This window comes from Pongo pygmaeus, chromosome 14 (genome assembly GCF_028885625.2).
Source record: "Pongo pygmaeus isolate AG05252 chromosome 14, NHGRI_mPonPyg2-v2.0_pri, whole genome shotgun sequence".
Classification (NCBI taxonomy): Eukaryota; Metazoa; Chordata; class Mammalia; order Primates; family Hominidae; genus Pongo; species Pongo pygmaeus.
In genome coordinates this window covers 60,179,877-60,200,706 of record NC_072387.2, presented here as the reverse complement: position 1 = coordinate 60,200,706, position 20,830 = coordinate 60,179,877, and the positions used below count along the sequence as shown (strand labels likewise).

At 41.4% G+C, this 20,830-nt stretch overlaps 1 protein-coding gene across 4 annotated transcripts in view; it reads right to left on the bottom strand.

The window, feature by feature from the left end:
* WDFY2 (WD repeat and FYVE domain containing 2) overlaps window positions 1-20,830 on the bottom strand; it is a 183,021-nt gene that overhangs the window by 129,275 nt on the left and 32,916 nt on the right. The window contains exon 1 of one of the 4 annotated variants that reach the window (XM_063650896.1): window positions 18,871-18,890. The exons of 2 other annotated variants lie outside the window; for them this stretch is intronic. The gene's annotated coding sequence lies outside the window, so the exon portion shown is untranslated. Of the gene's footprint in view, window positions 1-18,557; window positions 18,577-18,870; window positions 18,891-20,830 lie in introns of those variants that run through there. One more of the 4 variants, XM_063650895.1, reaches the window with a different exon arrangement.

Genomic DNA, 20,830 nt, shown 5'->3' with positions numbered 1-20,830 from the left:
AAAAGCATTCCTAATTTTGCTTTAAATAATATCAATTCTTGCAAAATATAGTAATTAGGACAATTAATCCTTTATCACAAACCCTTGTAGCAGAGCACATCTCCCCATGACCTTTTTTATCCTATATGTACAAGCATTGTACCTAGGGTGGACGCGTTCCTCCTCTTACTTTCAAGGATGCCCTACTTTGTCTATGGAGTGGTTATTCTTTCACCACTTTACTTTCTTAATAAATTGGCTTTTGCTTTGCACTGTGGACTCACCCTGAATTCTTTCTTGCACGAGATCCAAGAACCCTCTCTTGGGGTCTGGATCGGGACCTCTTTCCTGTAACACTCAGTTCTCTAAAATGGTAGCTGACAAACATTTGGATTTCATAGGTCAAAAAAACAATAACAAAAAAAACTAAAAGGGCAGTGAGTGAAACACAGGGTTGCCAACTTTTCATTTGCCAAAAAAAAAAAAAATTATTTCAAACAAAAACAAAATCTACAATTTGCTAGCACTTTCATTTTACAAAAAGTTAAGAAAAACATGATCTTATCATTTTAAAACACAAAGAAATTTAATTCTAGAAATAAAATGCTCATTGCATTGCCCCATCCCCTTTTTTAAAAATTTCACTGCACACTGGTAAAAACTTTTGCATGAACTTGTTCAAGGAAATCCCTGCCCTAACTCATCATACCTTTATGTCCCTGCACATGCTGGCCTCCTGCTGAGGCCACTGTTCCTCCTCCATCCCCGGTTTTCACCTGCAAAACTAACACACCTTATAGTGCCGGGCAGTCCTTTTCTAATTTTAATGTGCATAAGAATAACCTAGGGATCTTGTTAAAATGCAGATTCTAGTCACAAATATTTTGTCTGGTGTTTCTTCTAGAAGTTTTATAATTTGAGGTTTTACATTTAAGTCTATGATCTGCTTTGTATTCATTTTTGCATGTGGTATGAGGTAAGGATCAAAGTTCATTTTTTCACATGTGTGTATCCAATTGTTCCAGCACCATTTGTTGAAAAGCCTATTCCTTCTGCACTGAGTTGCCATTGCTCTTTGGTCAAAAATCAAGTGACCATATACATGTGGGTCTCTTTCTGGACTCTATCCTGTTCCACTGACCTATTTGTCTAGGTCAAGTGATCTCACTCACATGTATCTAGATGGATCATGATCCAAAGACAAACAGCATTCTGTCAGATGACAGAGGACCTGGAATATCCCAGATCTCCTGAACGTTTGCCTTGTTTTCTTTCCCCTGCTGTACTGTATCCTTTGTCTTTATTAAAGCCTTAGGTAAATATACTTTGTAGAGTCTCATGAGTACCTTCCGTAACTGACCCTGGGTAATTGCTGCGATATTTTGCTTTCCGTCATTAAAAAGACCTTTCTTATCATGAAGCCCAAGCCAAGGACTGGCTGTTCTCCATCATGCCTCAATGGGTCAAGGTCAATTCCCTCTTTGCCTCTCTGCTAGAACTGGCGCTTCCCAGGTTAACTGAGGGCTGATCATAGCCTACAGGCCTATTTTGATAATAACCAGTTAACCATGACCAAGGTAACTAAGATCATTGTAAAATGAGGAATTTTTTAGTCTAAAGCGTGTTTACAAATCAGAGCGTGTATGCCAGCGTGTGAACTGCAAATATGCATGTATAAATGTGTGTTACAGAGGTAGCTGAAGCTAACAGACTCATTGACCTGAAAATGAACAAAACTCAGCAAAAAACAAAACCTTTCAAGAAATATAACCAATTACCTAACGGACAATTGTTGGGGTTCCTGATATATGTAAGGGAAGACAAAATTGTGCACCCAGCATGTTGAAAAAAAAGATGATGAAACTTCTGGTGGGCATTCCTTCCATTAAGAGAGTCAAGCCAGGTTAAAGTGTATGTAGGTGCTTCCATATCTGAGAAGGCAATTACACTTTGGCACTGCCCAGATATAGGGACACCTGAAGAGAAATGGGGAATGAGGGTATGGTTACAGTAAAGCTGCCAGTTTTCCTTCCATTAGTTGAAAAAATTAAATAATAGTAGCAGAAGGACTAATAACATATTGAGCATTCATTATTTTCAGACACATTGTATTTTATTTGCTTTATATCATTTAATCCTTATAAAAGTACTAGGAGGAAGAGAGATCCTGTTTTCACTTCCCCTTTAGAAGTGAGAAACTGTAGTGTGGAGACCCTCACCTGTCTGTAGTTCCCAAGCCATGGGGAAGAAGAACCAGGAGTTCCTCCTGGGAGTCTGACTCGAAAGCCTAAGCCTTACCATGAGACTATTTCTGAAGCTGTCTGAATGCTCAGAGAGAGGAAGAAATCAGATATGGAGGACAAAAGGTGAAATGGAGGAAGTTTGGTGAAAAGTTTTCACTATTTAGAAAACAGAAGGCGGGAAGCCGAAAAAATGGCTTATAGGCATTTAGAACACCTTGCACAGTACATTAGCTAGATCTGGATTTGATCACGTCTAATTTATGCCTCAAGGTACAGAGACAAAATACACACTGTTCTGTGAAATTCTCTCAATTACGCAAAGCTGCTATTCTTCACAGGCTGGCATGAAAAATGATGATCACGTCATAATTTCTCTCTCAACTCTTGCCATTTAAAAGGTTTAGGACTTCCTGCCGGGGGTGCAGTAGCTCAAGCCTGTAATCCCAGGACTTTGGGAGGCCGAGATGGGCGGATCACTGAAGGTCAGGAGTACAAGACCAGCCTTGCCAACATGGTGAAACCCTGTCTCTACTAAAAATACAAAAAAAAAAAAAAAAAAAAAATTAGCCAGGCGTGGTAGCAGGCACCTGTAATCCCAGCTACTCAGGAGGCTGAGGCAGGAGAATTGCTTGAACCTGGGAGGAAGAAGTTGCAGTGAGCCAAGATGGTGCCACTGCACTCCAGCCTGGGCAACAGAGCAAGACTCCATCTCAAAAAAATAAAACTAAAAAATTAAAAAATAAGTAAATAAATGTTTAGGGCTTCTTTATGGGGGGACTCTGCATTCTTCCCTTCCCTCTACTCCAATTCTGACCTATGGATAAATCCACTTAACCCAACCATGATGCACCCTATTGTTTTGATCAATAAACAAATGTCTTCACAAAAAAGTCCTCCTTGCTCTACTATAGTTCTTTCCTGGTACTGAATATATGGGAAAACAAAAACAAAAACAAAAAAAACAGCCTTTTCCAATCTTATAGACATGCACCACCACACCCAGCTAATTTTTGCATTTTTAGTAGAGACGGGGTTTCGCCATGTTGGTCAGGCTGGTCTCAAACTCCTGACCTCAGGTGATCCACCCACCCCGGCCTCCCAAGGTGCTGGGATTACAGGCGTGAGCCATTGCACCTGGCTGCCTTTTCCAATCTTAAAGTGCTAACAGGTATTATAAATTTACAAAAGTTTAACTGACTCTTACCTGGATTCATGATATATTTTTAAATCTTTGTGTATTAAAAGGCTGAAGTACTACTTTTCCTCAGGTTTGGTAAATATATATTGAGTATTTATCATGAATCAGGTCTAGTACTAGGAATACAAAGACGGTGAAAATGGGTTCCTGGCCCTCACAGAACCCACACAGTAAGATTTTTATCCACTACTTCTGAAAAAAAAACACTTCTAGGGCTTTGTAAGACTACACTATCAGTTCTTGGTTGTTAAAGCCCTGTAATAATTCAAATAACTCTCATAAAGCCAAGCTCAGTTTTAATGACATTATGAGAATTATTTAATCTTTACAATGGTCCTCTAAATGGGGATTATCCTCATGTCCATTTTGGAGCTGATGAACTGAGGCAAAAAGAAGTTAAATAATTTAGGTAAGTAATTAATTTAACCTCTTAGAAATTAATCAAAGGAGCCAGAATTCAAACCCAGGCAACCTGTCTCCAAACCTCATGCTGTTAACAACGATTCTCTCCTGTCATTGAAGGACTAAAATAGTGTGGTACTGCACCAGATTAAACAGAATGACCAATGGGAAAGAACTGAAAGCTCAGAAACAGACCAAAGTATATATACAAATTAGCATATTAAAAATATATTACAAATCATAGGGGGACAAATGAATCACACAATAAAAGGTGCTGCCCTATTTATTTATTTGGTTCTAAAAACTTCAGGTGGTTTAAAGAATTACCTGTGATGGCCTAGAATCAAGATGATGCAGGTGACTCCCTCCCCTCATCACTTCTTGCTAAAATGATCCAATTAATTCAAGAAAAAAAAAAGTCTCCACCACTGACTGGCTACTTCATAAGTGATCCATCCACAAAAGTGACCCCTTGAGAAGAGCTAACAGGAATGATTTAGCAAACAGCAGAGTGAGTGGACAGGCCAATTAGCAGCCAGTTCCCAGAACACCCACAACAAAACTGCCGCCATTCATCAATTATTTAGATCCAGATACCCTACTAAGTGCCTTAAGCCGTTAACAAATTTCAATATTATTATACACACGAGTAAACTGGGGCTCAGAAGTTGAACAAGATGACCAATGTTATACAGTTCTCAAGTAGCACAACCAAGATTGGAACACAAAGGCGATCAGACTCAAGTTTAAACTCTTAATCACTCACTACACATGGGGTGGCCAAGTCCACCAGGATCCCCACTTCAGAGCCTACTGACAGCTCCAGGATTGGAGCACAGGCTGGAGGCCAGGCCAGTGCTGGAGCAGCAGCCATGCTGGTTGGAGTTTCTGCCTGGATGCCTAGGCCAGGCAGCCACTCAGGGGGAAGGGAAACTACCCCAGTGGGCCAGAAGCTGCCAAGGCAGACACAAAAGGGACACTGTTCCTGAACAAAGACAAAGTCTGCCCTGCAGTTGTCTCCCACTGCCTACAGCTTCAACCCTGCCCCACACAAACTATTAGAACTCTAAGCTGCAGATAAAAAAAATCAGAGTAAATCTAACATTTTTCCCTATTTTTGCCTGGAATGAAAAGAACTGAATAATGACCTACACAACCTCTGACAAAGCATATTTCAGTTACCAATAATGAACAAATTAGACCTACTTGGCAGATGAGTGAACAGAGAAGCTAGCAAACTAGACAGGGGAAAGACCCAGTATTTTAGGTGAAGTGAAAATGTTTGAATAATTAGGGTAACTGCTACAAACAAGACAAGTTTGTACATTTTAAAATTTTTAAGATTGCACATTTTAAAATTTTCTCAGTGAGATTTAAACTTTTGTATCTTTATCACTGATTACAAAAGTTATTATGAAGAGAGATGAAAAAGGAGCAATAGGACATAGCAAATGAAAGCAAAACGGATAGCCTAAAGAAGAGATGCACTGAAATGGAGACTGGCTCCTGCATAAAACCAAACGGGAACCTGAAAGACCTGCTCCACGAAATCTCCCAGAACGCACAAGAAAACAAGGAAAAATGGAAAATTATGACTGAAAAATATAGCACCTGAATGGTAGATCTAGAAGATCAAATCTGTGTCTAATAGGTATTTCAGAAAGAGAAAACAGAAGAAAGAAATAATATTTAAGTAAAGAAAAAGTAATAAGTAAATAATGGGAAAAAAACAGAACTCAAAATGAGTTTTTTAGAATATAATTATTCATTCAGAGCTTGGCAAAATTTATCACAATAGAACCATGCTCATCCCAGGAGAGCTTTGGAATGTCAGAGAGAAAAAGAGTCCAATAGACATCCGCTCCTCCACCAAGATTAAAAAAATAAAAAGGCACATGAATGAGATGAATACTGGGTTTCTCATCTACCATACTAAGTGTTAAAAGACAATGGAGTAAGATTTATAAGACTCTGAAAGGATAAGTCTATGACACACAAATTCTAAATTTAGATGAATTATCAATACTATAATTATCATTACTATAACATAGAAGAAATATATTAATAAATAGGGGAATCAAAAGTATACTTTCCACATACCTTATCTGTAGAAATATTCTTAAGGAAGGGAGGATATATAATCAACTGAAAAAATAGAATAAAAAACTCAAGAAAGTTAAAGATAAATAGAAGTATAAGAGAAACAGCAGTGAGCAATAAAGGTAACAAAGCTAGAGAGGTCTAGGCTGGCCACAGTGGCTCACGCCTGTAATCCCAGCACTTTGGGAGGCTGAGATGGGAGGATTGCTTGAGCCCCACAGTTCAAAACCAGCCTGGGCAACATGGCAAGATCCTCGTCTAAATAATGCGTGTCAATGTTGAAATCATAATGCAAATTATGCTTTCAACATTGTAAGTTGAAAGCATGCTTGAAGGAGCATAATGTAAAAAAAATGAACAAATGTTTCTCATTATTTCAACAAAATTTAGATGGTAAGGAGAAGAAAATGTGCTGAAGTGATCACATGGCTTAGGAGAACTCCATAGATACTGTTATAATGATAAACAAGTAAGTTCAAATTTTAATTACCCACAAGAAGAACAAAAATTGGACATATAACTTCCAAGTCACAAAGAGAATTGTTTTCCTTCTTTTTAAATTTTTTTTTTAGAGACAGGGTCTTGCGTCATCTCCCAGGCTGCAGTGCGGTGACACCATCATGGCTCACTGCTGACTGAAATTCCTGATCTCAAGTGATCCTCCCACCTCAGTCTCTCAAGTAGCTGAGACTACAGGCACAAGCCACCACACCCAGCTAATTTTTATATTTTTTGTAGAGACGGATTTCTCCATCTTGCCCAGGCTGGTCTTGAACTCCTGGGCTCAAGTGATCCTCCTGCCTCAGCCTCCCAAAGTGCTGGGATTACAGGTGTAAGCCACCATGCCCAGCTTGTTTTCTTTCCTTAAAAAACAGAAAAGCTTGCGGGCATGGTGGTTCATGCCTGTAATCCCAGCACTTTGGGAGGCCGAGGTGGGTGGATCACCTGAGGTCAGGAGTTCAAGACCAGCCTGGCCAACATGGTGAAACTCCGTCTCTACTAAAAATACAGAAAATTAGCTGGGCGTGGTGGCACACACCTGTAATCCCAGCTACTTGGGAGGCTGAGGCAGGAGAATCGCTTGAACCCAGGAGGCGGAGGTTGCAGTGACCCGAGATAGCACCACTGCACTCCAGCCTGGGTGACAAGAGCAAAAAACTCCATCTCAAAAAAGAGAAACAAAAAAAAAAAGAAAAACTTGAAAAAAAAATTTCAGTGAAAGCTAAACAATCAGAAAGCATAATAACTTGAAAACATAACACAAAAAGCCAAGGGTGAGACCAAACATTCAGTAAACGCTAATGGGTTAAATACCCCTATAAAAGAGAAACCCCTCATCAACTGGGTGAAAGAACAAAATACCACCCATCTTACTGGGTTATTAAATGAGGCAATGTGTGCAAAAGTGCCACACGTATAGTTGTTCAAAAACTATGCATAAAGAAAGAAATAATGTTGCGGGCACTGTGGTGACCCAAACATTTAAAAAAAAAAAAAAAAAAGAAAGGGAACTCTACCAGTTTAAAACACCAAAAAAATTCACTAAAATAATAATTTTTTAAAGTCTTATGATGAGCTGACAGGAAAATAAAACATCAGAAAACAAAACCAAAGTACATCTGTGACTCAGAAATTCCACTTACAGAAATTTACTCTACATTCACATGCTATAAAAGTAAGAAATCGTACATGGGAATAAATAAGAAATTTAGGACAGTTTTCTCAGTTTAAGATGATTTGGGCTGCAAATAACAATACCTAAACTCAGTGATTTAAAGAAAAAAGGGTCTGACTTAAACAAAAGGACTAGAAGGTAGTTCCAGGTTGATTCAGTAACTCAATGTCTTTAATGGCTAAGGCTCCATATTTCTGCTCTATCACTGTCAATGTGCTGGAGATATTATGTTAAGTGAACACAAGGTTTATAAGACTGTGTATATAAAATGATTTTAACTATACTAAGATCAAAGAAGAAAAAGTTAGGAAACATATTAATGTTTGCTAACATTAGTGGTTGCTTCAAGATTGTGGAATCATGAGTGGTTTCATACCTCCTGCTTCACATACTGTTTTTGTACTTTCAATATTTTTCAGATGTAATACACGTATAAACCAAAAAAAAAAAAAAAAAAGAAAGAAAAAAAGAAAAGAAAAAAAATCAAGGAACTGAAGAGAAATATTACTGAAGAAAACAAAAAGGCTCAATCACCCCTTGGCCACAGTGACATAGGTACTTTCTCCTTGTTTTCCAATTAGAATTATTTCAAGTTGATTTGTTTATGAGGTTTTTAAATTTTCTATGACACACACAGTAGTTTTGTATAAAAAGGAAGCTCATGGTGTTATTAATGATTATCCTCTATGTAGAGCGCAATGCTTGTACAGAACAGTTCACAGAGCATTTCACACACCTTTATTTCATTTATATTACTGAATACAACACTTATAAATAAAGAGAAAATTAAAAAATAGGTAAATAGACCATTTTGTAGTGAGGAACCTCTTCCAAAGTCATATTAAATTGAGAAATTTAAAATCAACCCAAATAACATCCTCTTTTCATATACCATGCTTCATAAACATAACATTAAAGCAAATACATGGTTATTTCAATTGCCAAAGACTTAAAATTCTTTTAGGTATCTAATTAATACCAGTAACCATCTGCATTCCTAAATCTACTGTAATCTATCTACATGAACATTTAGAGACCAAAGCAGGCTAGGAGAAACCCACACTATCCACTTGGTGTGCTTCATGGTCTTCCTCTAGAGAGAACAGCTTGAGAGACTTCCCATGTGAGGAGTATCACTTATCCCTTAGTTTCAAAGGCATTTTCCAAGACTGTCTTCTCCATAGCTTAAAACTAAAAATTTGGGTCTCAGAATTTCAATTTCAAAGTTGAAGGGGACCTAAGAAATAATCTATTCAAACTCTTCATTTCACACACAAGGAATCTGTCAATGTATAGTTTAAAACCATCAAAATGGATCACAGAAACAGAAAAGTCCCACAGAGCATACAAATATGTCTTCAGAAGAGGTCAAAACCCTGGAAGAATTTAGTCTGCTGCTCAATCTTAAAGTTATGACACTATTTTTTAAATGCTGGTCAATGGGTTTCTAAGGACCTTTTTAGACACTGCAATTCCACCTGTTAGAAAATTCCATTCAGTTAAACACGACTTGCAGAGTAAAGCAACTAACTGGCATCTGTGATGCATCAAGGGCTCTATTAGCTCATCCTGCCTCTCTTCTTCTGATGGCAGCCGTGGCCATCTGGAGGGACCACTCGGAAGAGGCCGGCTGCAGCAGGTGCAGTGCCGCTAGGGATGTTCGCTCTGTGAGGCAGTGGGAGCAAGGAACAGGCGGAAACCCTGCCCCCTACCGAGATGGTGGGGTGGGAACCCGGTGCTCCTGGGTATAGCTGCAGCCATCCAGCTGAAGCTCCAGACCCAAGCATCCCTGGACTCTCAGGGGCCTGGGAAGCCCTCCTGTCCCCACAGGCTCAAAAAGACCTGCTCCCACGCCCTGGCCTCTCCCACCTCCCGGTGTCCACTCTGATTTCAGAACAAAGTTGAAGCAAAGCCCGGGCACTGCCATGACATGGTCGGGTGTGCATGCACATGGGGCAGCACTGCACGCCAGCACCCCCAACGCCGCCTCGGCCCCCTCTGAAACTCTGGGCACTGAGGAGCTTAGGGAGGGAGCCCAGTGGGGCCTGAGGGGCGGCTCAGCGCAGGACTGCAGGTGCCTCTCAGCACGAACAGCCTGGGTGCCGTGGATGGCATGTTGATGCCAGGATGCAGACAGGTTCCTGGGCAGAAAGGGGTGGGTCCCCAGTGAAACCCCACCTTCAAGCCAGGGATGGCCTGAAGTCTGCCAGTTCCAGGTAGAGTCTGGGGCCCAGAACGAGAACTTATGGTGCTTTTTCTGAGCCTGCCCATGGCTGCCCACGAACCAATCAGCATGCACTTCCTCCCCTCTGAAGCCCATAAAAACCCCCTGGACTCAGGCAGACTCTGGCAGATGACTGGACCACCTGCCTGTGGAGAGGAGCTACCCACTGTGGGTCTCCTCTCTGCTGAGAGCTAAGCAGACAATGGGATGACCCACCAATGGAGAGGAGCCACCTACTGCAGTCTCCTCTGAGCTGTTCTGTTGCATAAAGCACCTCTTTGCCTTGCTCACCCTCCACTTGTCTGCATGCCTCATTCTTCCTGGACATGGGACAAGAACTACGGACCCAGCTGGGCATGGTGGCTCACACCTGTAATCCCAGCACTTTGGGAGGCCGAAGTGGGCAGATCACCTGAGGTCAGGAGTTCAAGACCAGCCTGGCCAACATGGTGAAACCACATCTCTACTAAAAATACAACAACAACAACAAATTAGCCAGGTGTGGTGGCAGGTGTCCGTAATCCCAGCTACTTGGGAGGCTAAGGCAGAAGAATCACTTGAACCCAGGATGTGGAGATTGCAGTGAGCCAAGATCATGCCACTGCACTCCAGCCTGGGCGACAAGAGCAAGACTCAATTAAAAAAAAAGAAAGAAAAGAAAAGGACTACGGACTCGTCGAATGGAGGTCCTGAAAAAGCTGCAAAACAAACAGGGCTGAAACATGTCCCCCTCCCTGCCCCTTCCTGCTCACCACACTGACGGTGACAAGGAGAGAAGACCTGCAGCCTTTCTGGGATCCCAGAGCAAGGAGCTCCCCAGGCTACGGCTGTGACACCCTCTTTGGGGCTCTGCAGTTCCTGGTGTCTCCAAGCTTCCAGGTGCCACCATGTTCCCCTCATCTGGACACAGGTGCCTGCAGCAGAAGCTGCATGCAGTATACCTGGTCCAGCCACAGGCTGGCATGGAGCCGGCACCCATGCCAACACTTGAGGCTGCCCGCCCTTCACAGCAGCCAGCATGCCTGGCTGTGCGCAGTGGCCAGACCCCATGCTCGCTGGCTCACACCCCCATTACCACTCTGCACCTGGCTTGCCCTTGGTAGGTATCGGATCTGGGCCGGCAGCACGAGCCAAGCACAGCCTGCTGGGCTGAATGGGTGGAATGAGCCCAGCAGGCATGAGCAATACTCAGGCAGAAGGCATCACTGGCCGCAGAGGTTCCTGGCTGGCAAAGCAATACCCCAAGGATCCCGTAACTTCTACAAGGAATGGAAATTAATCTCTGCCTCTTTTTATTATTGTGGTTGTCTCTAGTAATGTGATATGAAACATTGAAGAGAGGAATTTATAAACACCAAATAGCAAACAAAAGCATGCTAAAATAAAAATTTATATTAGATGTGTTTCATTTTTTTAGCCCCTGCCACATTAATCACACAACTTATTAATTATATTTGATATACAAAACTGAACAAACTATAAATACCTGTTAATCATCCATCAAAATTTATGGAGTGAACCTCACTGGTGGAGAAAGAGAAAGGAGCTATTATTGAGCCTTGTGCTATGGAAGGCGCTTCCTGTATTTTGTGTATGTTCCTACATTTTTGTGTATGTTGGTATAATCCTTAGAACACCTCTGGTAAGCAGATATTTAAAAACCTTCTTTTACAGAGAACGGAATGGAGGCTTAGGAGGTTAAGTTGTTCAGGCCTCACAGATAGCAGAAAGAGATACTTGAATTTCAACCAGCCCAGTTTCACTCCAAACCCTATCTTCTTTCTACTGTACAAATGCTGCCTCAAGTATTTATAGAAAATGGAAAGAGATCCAGGTCTTATTGTTGAAGAATGTATGTTCTAAAGACAAGCTTGGGCCTCATTCCCTCACTTATTTAAGAGTTCAGGATTTCAAGTGAAATGTGAAATATTCTTTCCCGTTCTGCATCTGTCCTCCTTCAGATCTGTGCTGTCAGGCCACTGGTGTACCAGCCAGCAGGCCATGCTTGGCTGCCATGGTGCTCCGGGACACCCAACTATGACCAGAGGGTGCGTGAAAAATTGTTACCTGGGCTTATTTATAAATATATAAACAATGCATGACAACATTAAAACAATCAAACAGGAGGAACTAACTCACTGGAGTGTTAAGTATATGAAATGCTGCATCAGGTGAAAAATTCCCTCCATTGACATCAGTTTCCTTTTCGAAGTCCTGGCTGCTCCTCATCCCTGCCCTGTCAGCATTCTGCCCTCAGCCAGTGTTGGCAGTGCTCTGGACTGGTTAAATCTTGGCTGAATTCCATAGGATTTCAGTTGGCCTCAGTAATATTTTTGCTTAGCTCTCAAGTTCAGAGATACTTATTCTATACATGACTGCCACCTTTGTATCGAATTTCTGAAACCCTCTGAATTGAGGAGGATTTTTAATGGACTCTTATTAAGAATGGGTACCGAATTTTAGTGATGGTTGCCTTGGGATGGGAGGAAACAAAGCAAAATATCAATGCGTTTTTTAAAGGATATACTACTTTTAAGATAAACAGATTTACCTTTTCTCTTTTATTACTAGTTAAGGCTAAAGGATAGCTACATTCCTTCCCACCTTAAAACAGAACAAACTAAAACTGATGAACAGGAGTGTTACAGTGCAAACATCTACACACACAAATGCTGGGCACATGCACTCTTAAGTGAGGAGGAAACCATGCAGATACTAGAAATGTCTCTGGCTTAAGTGCTGTCCAACCAGATGTACTTAACCAGAAATACCAAGCCAAGTCTGAATTATGAAAGAACTATTAAAGTATATCCAGACCTTACCAACTCTTACCACCCCGGCCACCATCATATCACCTTGGTCACAGCCACTTTTACATCTCCTACTGCAATGTCCTCCTAACTGGTCCTCCAGCCTCTGGCCTCACCCACCCCACCCTGCACCTAGTTGGCTGTCACACAACGGTCAGTTGATACTATCAAAATGAGAGAAATCCCAATCTTGGTCTGCTCAAAACTCTGCAGTGGCTCCCCATTTTACTAGAGCAAAAGACTAAATATTCACTGTGGTCTACAACACTTTTTGTCTTGTGACATCCCCCAATCCTGCCTCCTAATACTCTCCTTTCTCTCACTTCCTCCCAGACACACTGGCCTGCTGAAAACCAGGGACGTTCCTGCCTTTGCACTGGCTGTTCCCTCAGCCAAGAAGACTCATGTCCAGATAGCCCCAGAGCAAACCCCCCCACCTCCTTCAGATCTTTGCTCAGATGTTGCCTCCGTGAGAAGTGCCCTAGCCACTCCTTTTTTAAAAGGAAAAACTTCACCTCCTCCCCCACTCATACCTACATTCTCAGTCCTTTACCCCTGATCTGTATTTGTGTCCACAGTGCTTATCACTTTCTAACACAGGCTTATCAATCACAATCATTGCTTATTATGTATTTTCCCCCCAAGAACATAAGCTCCATGGTGGCAGGGATCTTTGCTTGTTTACTAATATTAGCCCCTGCCTACAATAGTGCCTGGTGCAGAGTCAGGGGCTCAACTAAAAGTTGTTGAACACATGGTGAATTAAAGTAAAATTAGCAGAGTGAAAGCGGTCTGATAATACAGTCATATCAAGAACTCAACACACAAGACTCTTGCCACTTCCAGCAATGAATGGAACAGGAAAAAGCAAATTGGGGTGGAAAAAGTGCAGGAGCAATGGCTAGCACCACAGTTCTTGGGGGCAGAACTATAAATAATCAGTTAAGGCCTGAGACATAGGGTTAGAATACATTGAATCAAATCTGAACTCCCGCTTTCAGCAAGTTCTGACTCTATCAGAATCCAGCAGTAATCTGTCCAAACTGCCCCAAGAAAAAGTGTATGCCTTGAGTAGCCTCTGATTAAATGAATCAATTTCACCGTATACGGGTTTCTCCCAACCTGGTCCTTTCTCTAATTCGTCATCCTTTATTATCTTAAAATAGGGGTCAATCACTTCCAAGACAGCTCTTTAAAGGAATGCTGAGCAAAAGTGGGAACACGGCTAGTTATGTTTCTTTATTCTGCCTCTTTGTTTTAAAAGCTTGGTGTGCAGGGCAGCGATGGTGTGGAGATACAGAAGAAATGACTTCTACAGATTAAAAAAAGTGCCTATTCCTTTAAAAAAAAAAACTCTGTAAAAATTGCCTGTTGTGGAAAGACAGAAATGACCACAAAATTAGAAGGACCGGAACCACAGAATAACCAAAATTTCTTATGGGAATGAGAAAAAGTTGGAAACGAGGTAGCTTCCCAATGTTCACAGGATGTGCATTCTGATACGTGGTGCACTGGAGAGATAGATGGTATCGACTGATAGAATGATGAGGTCTCAAAGATTAAACCACAAACATCTGTTGAGAGGCTACTTGTAAAAAACACAACACAAAAAATCAGCAACTATAACCAAGTATAGTCACAAGTGGTTAATAAAAAAATGGAGATTTTTTTTTTAATGGAACTCTTACCTTAGGCAGTAATCCAGGACCCTGAATTAACTCACTGAATCCTCACAACTGCTATGAATTAGGTGCTAAACTCATGCCCATTTTATACATGAGGAAAGTAAGGCACAGTGTTCTTTCACATCCCTGTCGTTCTCCCCACTCCCCTCCTCCAGCCTCCTTTTCATCTTTCCAGTCATATTGCTCTTACTTAGCTTGTCCATTCATCTCATTTGCCCAGGACTGTCCTGGTTTATGTCTTTTGGCCTGGCCTGAATATTAATAGCACCTACCTTCATTTTTTTTTTTAGAAAAATTACGCTTTAAAAAAAAACACGTAACATAAATTGTATCATTTTAAAAGTGTACAGTTAAGGCCATGCACGGTGGCTCTTGCCTGTAATCCCAGCACTTTGGGAGGCCGAGGAGGGTAGATCACTTGAGGTCAGGAGTTCAAGACTAGCCTGGCCAATATGGCAAAACCCCATCTCCACTAAGAATATAAAAATTAGCCAGGCATGGTTGTGCGTGCTTGTAATCCCAACTACTCGGGAGGCTGAGGCAGGAGAATTGCTTGAACCCGGGAGGTGGAGGCTGCAGTGAGCCGAGATCGTACCACCACACCCCAGCCTGGGTGGCAGAGCTAGACTCTTATCTCAAAAAAATAAAATAAAATAAAAGTGTAAAGTTAAGCATACCTTCACTTTTAAAGGTATTCCAGTTCAAACTATAATTACATGATCATCCTTGTTTTCCCCTACTCTACTGTAACTATTTACTTACCTGCCTCCCTGACTGAACTGTGAACTTTTTGAGAACAGTTATGTGTATCCTGTGTTTTTATGCTTTCAACCCAGCATAGTGCCAGGCATACTGTTACTAAATGTTTAATAAATGAACAAATGCATGAACGTTATCCTAAACTGCCTCCTGGTTCATTTTCATTTTACATAGGGAATCTGCCCTCCACCAGGCTCAGAATTTGAAACTTATAAACTGCTTCAGCTGTATCTGAGATGGTTAGTGCAATTAGAGAAAGAGCCAACGGTCTAGAAAATGCTGTGAATGTGTGTTGCTGCCCAAGTAAAGAACAGTCATTTACTCACCTGGGGGTCACCACAGGAGACAGTGGCTACAAAGAAATGTATGTGGGCTTATAAATATTTGGACAGATTCACAAGGCTAAAATAAAAAACAATATTAAAAACAAAGAGAAATTAACTAAAGGAGAAGGGACTCAAAAAAAAAAAAAAGCGGGGGAGAGAGAGGAATGTCAACTGCTCCACTTAAACATTCTTTTAAAATTCAAATATCATCTTCAGGAATACAAATATTGCAAAGCTTAGCACGGTTGGCACATGGCCTCCTGCAGCAATCACAGCACAAATGTGCTTCAGGTTAATCCTGTGCTTTAGTGAAAAGAGAACTAATAATGACCTCCAATTTCAGTGCAATTTTATAAACCCAAAATATAATGTTGAAGAGGAAGCTAAACAATCCATCTTTCCCGCCTCCCTTCTCTCTCTCACACACACACTCATCTTTCTACATCAAGCTAAATTGAGCAAAAAAAGCTTAAAAAAATTAAGAAAAAAGGATGGAGGTGTGATTTTTAATTGAATTAAAGACAAAGTCCCACTGCAATAATGGGAGAAACAGGTACTGTTTCTCATAATACTTCAGTTCTTTTTTTCAACCCTCCACCCAAGTTTTAGAGTCATTAGTACCACATGGCTGTTCCAGAACCAGTCTAATCTTAACTGTATTTTTTCTGATGCTGACTGCCATTTAGGCCTGAGGGAACCCAAAAGGACGAATCTGGCCAGTATCACATTGCGTTCTTTAAAACTTTCAGAGAGGTGAGGCAGTCGCCACTTTATTATTTGCAACTCTGTTTAGGACATGAAGTCCGTAAGAATCTTCAATTCAAAATAGTCTCAACTGCATCAATGTCTGCTTTCCCAGGTAACTGATACCCCTTTAATTCCTCTAGATTTAATGAAGAGAGTATTTTCTTTGTTTTTTTTGAGACGAAGTTTCACTCTTGTCGCCAAGCTGGAGTGCAGTGGTGCGATCTTGGCTCACGGCAACCTCCGCCTCCCGGGTTCAAGCGATTCTCCTGCCTCAGCCTCCCAAGTAGCTGGAATTACAGGTGCCCACCACTACGCCCAGCTAATTTTTGTATTTTCAGTAGAGACCGGGTTTCAACATGTTGGCCAGGCTGGTCTCAAACTCCTGACCTCAGGTGATCTGCCCACCTTGGCCTCCCAAAGTGCTGGGATTATAGGCGTGAGCCACCGCGCCCGGCCAAGAGTATTTTCAAAAGCTATTAATATACTTGTTCTGCACATAACCACTTACAATCTATTAAAAGTATGCGTTTGTGTAGGTAAGGCTTGTACTACAGCAGAAATGCAGGAAGGGGGAAGAGAGGAGAGGACAGGAAGTTTACCTCAGGCTTTATTCAGAGAAAATTTATTCTAAATCCCTTTCACATCAATAAACATATTAAAAACAACAGGACTTGATGGCAGAGTTTTATATATTGTGTGTAAGGGCAGGCAGTACTATTCTGACACGATGAGGACAGAGGGAAAGCCTGGAACAGAGGAAAACGGGAGACGGGAGGAGAGCCAGAGGCAAGAGAGGAAGTGGATGAGATGAGTGCGTCCGACTTCCCTCTTGGAAGCAGCGCTCACCGGGTGAGAGAAATATCGACATGTGAGGGGTTCTGCCACACTTCCCATTTAGGATTCTGGGGAAAGACTGCCTCACAGGCCACACCACACCATCGCCGGCTCAGCTACATCAAAGAAAACTCAGTGCTACAGCAAAGTCAGACAGAATGATGGCTAGAGTGTATCCTTCCTCTGTGGCCCTGACTTTTGTTTACACAGACCCAGAAAAATCCTGTCTGGATAGAGGTGGATGGGAGTGAGCAGGTGCAGATGGGCTGGGATGGGTTGAGAGCCCACAGTGGTACGGGAGAGATAATGCCACTACAAAGGTTTCAGGGGACCACTAGGGCAAGAGCAGGATGAAGGATAAGACAGAGACCCAGAGGGGAATCATGCCATGAGAGATGAAGTGAAGTGGAGCCCGCCAGAGCACCACCAGGCATGGCCAAGCAAAGACAGGCAAGGACCCGCCACAGTCTTCAACAGAGGACACCAGGGAGGGATGCCGTCCTCAGCCATCTCCAGTCCAGGCAACAGGCCAGAGCAGCTGTTCCATGGCAGAGCCAAAAAGGACCTGAGGTCACTCCATGGGGGTCTATGGATTCCATCCACCCACACAGTCTCCCAACCCACCCACCCCACACCCAGATGCCATCTTAGTGAGGAAATATGAGAAGCACAGCATTTTATGTTTTTTAAAAGGAACATTTATCTAAAAGGTATTAAATTGTTGCATCAGACTAATTTTACTGGGTGGAACCAGATTTGGGCGCTGCCTCCTCTCCTGTATTTCTGTACTGGCAAGGAGCTTGTAAGGAGGATCAGCCCAGATTATTAAAAAAAAAGGACTATTAAATTAAGTTTGATCTAAAGCTGCCTCCATACATACTTTAAGTTAGGCCTAAAGGTTTCTCCATACATAGGGAACAATAACCTAACCTGATGAACCAGCAGGCAAGTCTCAGCCAACTATAGGCAGCCAACTATGCAAGGCAGGTTCAAATAAGGCAAATGCCCAACTGTAACCAATCCAGCTGTTTCTGTACCTCACTCCTGTTTCTATCCATCACTTTCCTTTTTCTGTCCATAAATGTTATCTGACCATGTGGCAGCTCTAGAGTCATTCTGAACCTATTCTGGTTCTGGGGACTACCCAATTCATGAATCATTCCTTGCTCAATCAAGCTCTGTTTAATTTGTCTAAAGTTTTTCTTTTAACAGGACTCATTTTCTTTGCCTGCACGCTCCATAAATAACCATTGTTTGTTCTGACCCTTATTTTAATTGCTCACATATGAGATAGAATGAGGAAAATAGTCCCCAACTGTATTTGAAAGTCCTAGTTTTCATTATCTAAATTTAAATAGGGGATGGAAATATCTTCTGATACCTTCTGGAGGCTTTTTGTTTTTTGTTTTTTCTGGAGATAGCGTCTGGCTCTGTTGCCCAGGCTGGAGTATAGTGGTGTGATCACAGCTCATTGCAACCTTGATCTCCTTGCCTCACTGGGACCACAGGCGTGCACCATCATGCCCGGCTAATTTTTTGTTGTTGTTGTATTTTTTGTTACAGACGGGGTCTTACCATGTTTCCCAAGCTGGTCTCAAACTCCTGGGCTCAAGCAGTCTGCCCGCCTCAGCCTCCCAAAGTATTGGGATTACAGGCGTGAGCCACCACATGCAGCCTCGAGTTCTTTATTTGCCTGTTTTTGAAAATGGAGGAAGGAGGTCTTATGAAGAATAATAGAAAAGACATAGATGTGAGAGAAAATCAAAGAAAGAGAGTGAGGCACACAATCTGCTTTTCCTACTTGGAGCTCTGTAGCTCACCATTAGAGTAATAGCATTTTTAGAGCAGCAAAGGGGATCACAGATTTGGTTCACTTCCCTAGCCTTACCAAAGGTGGATGAGCTCCAGCAGTCTTGTGATTGCTGCTTGATGAAAGGTATGTGGTACTGCCCATTCTCTCTTCAACACACCCTCCTCCACTATTCACAATGGCAAAAGGCAGGGAGAAGGTCTCTAAGCATTTATTGTTTTGCATTGGCAGACCTCCCATCTTCTGGAACTGAGATGTTCTGTGTTCAGAGAAATTCCCAGCAACAATCTGTGAGAATATAGGTTAATTAGCCACAGGCCGTGATGCAACATAATAGCAAAGAGGGTTTGCAGCGGTGTCATGAGTGACAGGAAGAGGTAGGCTCACCTTATACAAGGTAGGCAAGCTTCATTATACTCTATAAATTAGGAAACCCTTTAACATTCACTAATCATTTCCAAGATTCATTAATCATAAAGTTTCCCAGATAAGGGACCAGGTGGTATAACTGATTCTATGTCCACTCATTTGTGCACTTATTCATCCACATACACAGGCATTCATTAACTAATTTTAATAACACATTGTGCCACACCACTGTGGATACACAGAACAAGATACAATCCCTGCACTCAACAGGCTCAGAAGCTAGCAGAGAAAGACAAAGCACCAAACTGTCAATTCTCCATTTATTATCAATATCATTGCTACTAGTAGGAGAAATGAGGCCATCTGTGAGCCTAAAGCAAACTTCTAACAAGATATGTAATAACATGGCGCTGGTACCTAGTCAGTGCTCAAAAAAATACTAATTCTCTCTCCTGTACTCTCTTAAAGAAGTGTTGATACTAATATGCTTCAGGAAGTGCTGCCAAAATATAGTGCTAACAACAGGGGGCCTGAAGATAATGACATAAAATTGTATTGAATAAATAGAGTGCTTGTCACTTGTACTTAACAGGTATCTCAAATTTGGGCATTAATGTGTACGTCTACATCAAAAAAGGTGTGATGGCTCTCTTAACTAGATGTTAGTATCTATAGTTAGACCAAGGCTGCTGAATAATGATGGCTGAAATTAACAGTAAATAGAAACAAATGGGCAGCTTTATCTTTCGTAAATGAATTTCTTTAAATATGAAAATGACTTAGCTTTTTGCAGTCAATGGCTAAAAAAAAATAAAACCAATAAATCAAACAAGTGTGGAAAATTCAAGGCCTAGAATGTTAGCCTGCATCTCAAATAGCAGGCTGTGGACATATGACTTGAAATTTCTTGAGATTTAACTCACCATTTTACTAAAGTGTCAGAAGGAATTTTCCACCTCCTCCTGGATTGCAGATGAAAGGTTTGTTTGTCTTACAGATGTTCCACCCTAAGGAATCTGAAGGCCTGAAAAATCTGCTGATTTATGGGAAAACAGAATGAAACTTACAGTCAAGAGTTGAGTCCTTGAGGACAGTTAAGGATGAAAAAACAGAGAATTATGGGGGAAAAGAAGATCAGAGAGGGAGGAATGACTTCATGATGTCCATATGAGGACAACTTTGTACTGAATGATGAACATCATAATAAGAAAAGAATTCTAGCTTGAACCCAGGAGGCAGAGGTTGCAGTGAGCTGATATCACGCCACTGCACTCCAGCCTGGGCAACAAAGCAAGACTCCACTTCAAAAAAAAAAAAAAAAAAGAAAAAGAATTCTGTACTTGGACTTCATATGTAAAGGATCTAAAAAGATCTCCTTTCTCATAATGGAATGAACCTTCCCACTCAGCCAAACCTAGAAGCAGACTTAAGGATTTACTGCTGTTAAACACATCTGATAGCTAACAGAAATAGGAATTCATTATTAAATAGATTAAGTTAGAGTTCTGTTAGAGTTAATACTAAGACTTTTGTATAAGCACACCAAAATTCCACAGAAATTTCCTTTATAAAATTGGAATAAACATGTTTGAGAGGTGGGGGAGATTTTCAAAAAATTTAAGAAAAGTTTTCACAAAATCTCACCTAAATATATACAAATCATTTTATC